Genomic DNA, 7232 nt, shown 5'->3' on the forward strand with positions numbered 1-7232 from the left:
GGCCTGAAGTTGTTCTTCACAGTTGAAGAGAGGAACTGTTGGGCATTGAAGAACGAGATATTAGCATAACAGATGTATGATCAGGGAAGGTGCTTCCTTTTGAGGGTGGTTAGTGGTGGTGAGGGCAATGGTACTAGTGCTTGTGCTTCACATGTTAATGCATACTAGAACAGGTTCTCCTCAGAAGGTAATTAAGGAAATACAACATATGTGAAAAATAAGAGAGATATGCACATTGGGGTGGGAATAAGAATGGTTAAAAGTTTTGGGGTACTGGGGGTGTCAGGCTTTAGGAGGGCTGCAGCAGCACTAAAAGTATCACAGACAACAAAGAGAAATGAAGATATTTATACTCAATGGGTAGAGTGAAAGGAGTGGAAAGATAAAGGAGGAAGTGATGTAATAAAGATGGTGGCAGAAAGTATGGATACAAAGTCTGTGAGATGAATGGGGAAGAGGATAAGTTTGTCTTACGTAGTCAAGCAGAATTTAGGGAGGGTACTAGATGACAATGTAGTTAAGGTGTCTGAGATGAGAATAAAAAGGTGGAGAAGAAATTGACTGAGATTTTTAGGATGACTTGCAGTCTGACCAGGAGGAAGGCATATATCAAGAGTTCTGTGTAGTAAGAAAGAAATATCTACTCAAATTCAAATATCTAAAAAAGTGTATCTAACAAAACTACTTCCCAGCTCAAAACTAGATTTAATGTCCATATTTATGGGCATACTGTGCTGTGAAGACATACAACCAAACCCAGGACCTACCTTCTGTAAACAGGCAATAAACAGCAGAGGGAAGACATCCTGGAACAAAAGACTAGGCTTATGAATTTGTTGTAACAGTAGACAAAGTATATGATCTAAAGTCTCAGTTATTTATTTATTTATTTGACATATGCTGCCAGATTGAAGAAACTCCAGCTCTATTCAGTTGCATACCGTCTGCTCAGAGGTGACATGTGCCTGACATACAAGGCCATGTCCAACCCGGAATTAATGGACATGCTCCACCTCAAAAAATCCAAATCCACCAAAACCACTAGAGCAAGCGACTTAAACCTTAGCACGGATATAAATAGGACGTGCTGGAGGGATAGATTTATCACTCAGAGACTCCCTATGCTGTGGAATAAAATCCCGATCCATGTGAGGCAGAGCACCTCGCTGGCTCTGTTCAAGAGAAATCTTGACCTGTGGATGGGAGATCGTAGGTTTATCCTGGGAATCATCTCTGTGTCACTGCTGGACAGAGGCACAACAAACTAATGGGCACAGTATTTTTTCATATAAAAATTTGGGCTAGGCTTATAAATGCCTTAGGGCAGATAGCCTAGTATAAACCTATGAACCTATGAACCTATTTGTTTACCAGGAAAGTCCGACTGGGCCAGAATGCATTGATTTTCAACAGAGGCCAAAGGAGAAAAGCTGCACAATCACAATAGTTCAGAAATCAAGCACAGATATTTTCAATCACAAAGAATAATGTTACATTACAAAACATCAAGTACAAATATTTTAAATCACAAAGTATCATGCTGTACTACAAAACATGAGTGAAAAAAATGTTGTAATGAAAAAACATAGAAAGTGCAGTTATGTCAAATCTAACCATTACTGTAGAAGTCCTTCTCTTCACTGTTGAAGTGTTCCTTACAATAGGGATCCCCTGCCAAGGGTGGCTCAACATCCGGCCAGTATAACAAACCCTTTATGTTACTAAGAGTACACCGTACATCACACAAATGCTCCCATTTTACAGCGTAGGCATTAAGGTAATGTCCAGATGTACTATTCTCAGAACTAAAATCCCCAGAAAGAACACCAGTCAAAGTATTAGAGAGGTACCAGGCACATCCAGAAGGAGAAAGAACCAGGGGGAGGAGGGAGGGAGGGAATACTGCCACAGTGAAGAGAAAGACATCTACAGTTATGGTAAGATTTTATACAAATGTACTATGTCCTTCCATTTCATTGTTGCAGTATTCTTTACAATATGGAGAGTGCAAAAGCTCATGCAGAAAAGGAGGAGAAGGAAGGACCAGCAGAGCCCTCTAGGAACTCATGAAGGATGGCCCTAGCAAAACCAGCTCTAGCCCTGGATATCACATCCAACTTATAGTGCTTAGTAAAAGTATGCACAGAAATCCAGGTAGTTGCCTCAAAAATAGAGTTAGTAACTAAACCCTTGAAAAAAGCACCAGAAGAAGCCACAGCCCTGGTAGAATGAACCTTAACTGAAGAAGGAAGGCTCTTGCCATGAAAAGAATAACAAAAAAATGACTTTAGATATCCAAAAAGAAATAGTTTGCTTGGAAACAGCCAATCCCAAAGATCTAGGATGAAAGGAAACAAAAAGTGATCAGATTTGCAAAAAGCTTTAGTCTTATCCAAATAAAATCTGGGTTATCTATGCACATCCAAACTGTGCAAAACCTTCTCACTAGCAGACTGCTGAGAAGGAAAAAAGTGGCCAAATGAATAGGCTGATTAAGAGACAACTCATTCACCACTTTGGGCATAAAAGAAAGATTAGTACAAAGGGGCACCTTCTCCTTCTGGAAAACTAAAAAAGGGGGAACAGCCATAAGGGCATGAAGCTCAGATACCCATCTGGCAGAGGTAAGGGCCAACAAAAGAACAGTCTTCCAAGAACAATGCTGCAAAAAAGCTGAAGTCACAGGCTCAAAAGGAGCCCAAGTCATTTTCTCCAAAACAAAATTAAAGTCCCAGGAAGGAGGGACAGTCATCTTGGGAGGTCTAATATGAAGGACCCCTTTAAGAAATTGCTTAGCCTCAAAACTAGAGGCTAAAGGGTGTGCTAGAGGCAGACAAGCAGATATAACTGGCAAGTGGACCTTAACAGAAGAATATGCCAACCCAGCATTGAGCAATTCACACAGATAAGAGAACCAAAAGAACATCCAAAGAAAGTGTTTCCAGGTTACAAGAAAGACACCAAACAGAAAAACTCTTCACTTTGGATAAGTAGGATTTCTTATTAGTAGATTGATTTCATGGCCTCCTGCAGGACCCTAAGCATGTCCTCAGAAAAAGAATGTTTATATGAAATCAAAATCCTATCAGTCACATTGCCGGTTGAAGAGTGGACAGGTGGGGGTGGATGACAGATCTCTTATCTTGTGAGAGTAGGTCCACCCTATTAGGTAACTTGTGATGATTGTCCTAGGCTAAATGCAGAAGAAGAGGGATCCAGTGCTGTATGGACCAAAAGGGAGTAACCAGCAAGCTTTTGGGAGCATTCTGTTTTATCTTCAACAGGACTTTTGGAATGAGAGGAAAGGGAGGGAAGCCGTAAAGAAACACCCCCTTCCAGGTAAAAGAGTCCACCTTCCAGACCAGAGGACATGGAGTTAAGGCACAAAAAAGAGGAAGTTGTCTGTTCTGAGGGGAGGCAAATAGATCTACTTGATGAGTATCCCACAGGTGGGCAATGTCCAGAAACACATCCCTGTGAAGCATTCACTCATGGGATTGTGATATAGACCTGCTCAGAGAGTGTGCCACACTGCTCTGACCTGAGGGAATGTAAACTGCCTGAAGTGTCAATACTTGATATCTAGCTCCCACAATTGAAGTGCTAACCCACACAGGAGATAATACCTTGCCCCCACTTGCTTGTTGATATACCACATAACTGTGGTATTGTCTATCGGTACCTTGAGATGCCCTGGAATGAAAAGGAAAAAATGCCTGAAGAGCCAACAGAAGAGCTCTCATCTCTTTTACATTGATGTGGTCTTTCCTTTGTCGAAGCGACCAGAGGCCCTACACTTTTAAAGAGCTGAAGGAAGCCCCCAGCCGAAGCATCTGTGAACAGCTCCTCAGATGGGGAGTGGAGGTTGAAATGGGAGCCCTAGATTGAGGGACTACTGCTGAATCCACCACTGATTTTCCAGCTTGAGGCAAGGACAAAGAGGGACTATGAAAGCCAGAGGATGAGAACGTTGAAGCCAAACTGATTTTAGAAACCACTGAAGCTTTCTCATGTGGAGTTTGGTTAGAGGGATCATAGGAATGGTGGAGGCCATGAAACCCAAAGCTCTTAGAAATTCCCTGGCTATAACTGAAGCCAGAGGAAGAAGGATTTGAAAGAAGGAAATGAGAGTTAAGGCCTTCGGGGGAGGCAAGAATGCCATCACTGGAACAGTCGGAATCCTGCATCCCAGAAACACATGATCTTGTGAAGGACTCCGGAAAAACCTTTTGGAAACTTAAAGTGAACCCCAGGCTCTGCAGGAAGGAAATGGCAAAATGAAGATGCTGCAGTAGAATCTCTGGAGAGGTTACCTGAAAATGTAGGTTGTCTAAGTAGGGAAAGACCTGTATCCCATTTAACCTGCAAAAAGCAATCACAGGAGCAAGGCATTTGGTGAATACCCTTGCAACAGTGGAGAAGCCAAACGGCAAACAGAGAACTGAAAATGCCAGGAAACAATAGAAAAAAGTAAAAATGTCCTGAAAAGAGGATGAGTAGGGATATGAGGATAAGCATCGTTAGGGTCCAGAGAAAATATTAAAGCCTGAGGAAGCAGAGAGGAAACAAAGACTGAAGGGACAACATCTGAAAGAAGGGACATTTGGAAGGTTTTATGTGTAAGAGATCCAGAATGGGTCTCCAAGCACCCTCTTTCCTGGGGACCAAGAATATTCTGAAATAAAACCTCTTCTCCCTTTAAGAAGCTGGAACTTCCTGAATAGTTCCCAGAGTCAAGAGATCCTGAAGCACCACTGGAAAAAAAAGCTAATTGTTCCTGAGGGGGCTGAGGAATGCCTATGAAAGGGGGGAGAGATTTCCATACCATGTAATAACCTTGTTGAATGATGGAAATAACCCAGGAATCCTGAGTAATCTTTAATCAAACAGGAAGAGACAGAGAAAGATGAAGAGAAAGAGGAATGTGGCTGAGAAGTACAGGATAGTCAGACAGCACTTGGCTTGTCATAAAAAGTAGATTTCTCAGCCACAGTAGTCTAGGTAGCCTTAGCAGGGGGAGCCCTTCTACCACCCTTCTTACCTTTGAGGGAAGGACAAGACTGCCTACAAACAAAGGCCAACTTATTATGGAAATTTCTTTGGAATTTAGGTACAGGAGAAACAAGATATGTTTTACATCATGTAAAGCCTTGCCCTTTTCCTGTAGGGACTTGAACAAATCAGAAGCAGCAGCACTAAACAAATGGTTGTTATCCAGAAGAGCATCCATTAACTTAGCATTAATATCATCAGGTAAAAGATGAAGCCTAAGCCTGAAATATCTCCTCAGCACAGTGGCAAAAGCAGCATCCCTAGAGGAGGTATCTGCTGCATTGTAGTTGCATTTAATAGAGTGACAAGCCACATGAGAAGAAGTCCCTAGTAAGGAGAGAGCCAAAGTCTTCCCCTCAAAGACAGGAGTGTCAGAAATAACCTGATATGCCTGAGATAGAAGAGCCAAAATATATCTTTTCATGGGGTCTGATAATTGACAGCCCTAAAAACAAGGGTAGCTGAAGTATAAACCTTCTTAACCAGTCTTTCCATAGTTCACTGTGTTTATCAGAAGGAAGTTTGTAGAAGACAATAACTTAGAAGGCTTGTCAGTTGCCACAGACACCACAGAGGGGGTCAGCTGATGGCCACTTATAGAGGAACTTGCAATCATCAGGCACCTTATAAACCTATCATTTTTTTGGGGGGGTGCACGGGGCTGGGAATCAGGAGCTTGAGATGCAGTAGAAAAGGCATCCAACAAGGCAGCCAGGGCAGGAGGAACAGCAGAAGATCTAAGAGAGTCCATTTGCAAAAGCTTGTAATACCTCTTCTGACCCTCAGACATGGGCATAATCCCATTTGAAAAATTCCATCATTCTGGAAATTGTGTACCCAAAGGAAATCTCCTCAAAAGGAGAGTCAGCACTAGTGGACTCCTCTTCCTCAGAACCATAGTCTAAGGGAGAAAGAATCTGGGATGAATAGGCAAATGATTCCTCCTCCTCCTCCTCACTGAAGAATCTTTTTCCCTAGACCTGTTAAGAGGAGTAGAAGACCATTGGGGTGCTGGAACAAAGCCTTAAGGACACTAAACAAACCTTGGGTGAAATTTTTCCATTCACACCGAGGGTCCTTAGGAGCAGGAGAAACATGTTTAGTTTTTTGTTTCTTCTTTAAAGGGATGTCTGCCTTGTAAAAGTTAGAAGGCTCAGACCCTTATGACACTCTATAACTGTAGTCGTGCCTCCTTCCTAACCAAAATCTGAGGAACACTCCTAGGCTCTTTGGTAATAATCAGCCACAGTTCCCCTGAACATCTGAAGCAGACGTCTTCAAGAACTCAGGGACATGTGTGAAGCTGGATCTATGCTGGCATCCAAAGCAGTCATAGCAGAGGAATCCAACCCAGCAGCTGGGTGATCTTCCAGGCTTTCACTAGCCTTGAGACAGACGTCCAGCAGAGGTGGCATAACTGAAGAATCAGACCTAGCTTTCCTGGCCTTCTTCTTCTTCGCAGACGGTTATCCCTCGCAGCAGAAAATTCCTTCCATAGTGTCTTTTGCCAAAAGCTTAAGACACTGATTTTCTAAATATATAGCCAATGAGGAAAGCTGGCTATTCAGAGTTCGGAATGAAAGCCTGGCAAATAGAACAGGATGTATGGTCGTGGGAAGCACCTAAACAAAATAAACACTGCTCGTGATGGTCTTTATTGGGAATCTCTCTCCTGCACTGACCCCACAAGCAACAAAAACAAAGGAAAAATGATAAGAACAAAATCCCAACGGGACAGTTATCTGAAAAGAGCTTGGTGAACCAGCAAATGAAGTGAGTGTTCGGACCGAAAATCGAAGATGGTGTTCATACTGGTTGCAAAGAAGTGCTGACGATGGTACATCCAGACATCACCTATATGCCCTATGCTGTATGTGGGGAGCATATGTGTGACGTGCTGCATACCCTTAGCAACCTAAAGGCTTTGGTATATTGCATGGACATCGGGGATTCCTTTTGTAAGGAAAACTGCAACAGTGAAATGGAAGGACATCATATGTTTCATAGTAGAATGCAATCAAAAACAATAACATGAGTTTAACAGAATATGTGAGGAAAACTTCAGTAGTCATGTTTGTTATATAGATTAGTATGTGATAAATAAGACCTAAGACAATATGCTGATAAGATATTTAAAGAGATATCAGAGATTACATGATTAGAGACAGTGAGGTAAAATT

Source organism: Protopterus annectens, chromosome 1.part1, assembly GCF_019279795.1.
Source record: "Protopterus annectens isolate FY-2018-M chromosome 1.part1, PAN1.0, whole genome shotgun sequence".
Classification (NCBI taxonomy): domain Eukaryota; kingdom Metazoa; phylum Chordata; order Ceratodontiformes; family Protopteridae; genus Protopterus; species Protopterus annectens.